The sequence below is a fragment of the Ascaphus truei genome, chromosome 23 (genome assembly GCF_040206685.1).
Source record: "Ascaphus truei isolate aAscTru1 chromosome 23, aAscTru1.hap1, whole genome shotgun sequence".
NCBI lineage: Eukaryota > Metazoa > Chordata > Amphibia > Anura > Ascaphidae > Ascaphus > Ascaphus truei.
Window position 1 is genome coordinate 912,950 of NC_134505.1, and position 257 is coordinate 913,206.

Here is a 257-nt window from a genome sequence, read left to right on the forward strand (position 1 = left end):
TGAACCCTGCTAGCGCCTGCCAGCACCCCCTACAGAGGTTTGCATCTCCGGAAGTAGGGGGGTCCCCAGAGCTGAAATGTATGGGGTTCAGCTCCGGAGACCCCCCCACCTGCTTCAATCCCCGATAAATGTTAAAAATAAAGGTTTGGCGCCTCTCCCCCCTCCCCCCCCCCCCCAAAAAAGGGTCCGTCTTTAGGAGCCAAAACAGTGATCTTTTAAATGCTGTATGTGGTGTCGCTTATCTGCCGGCATCCATC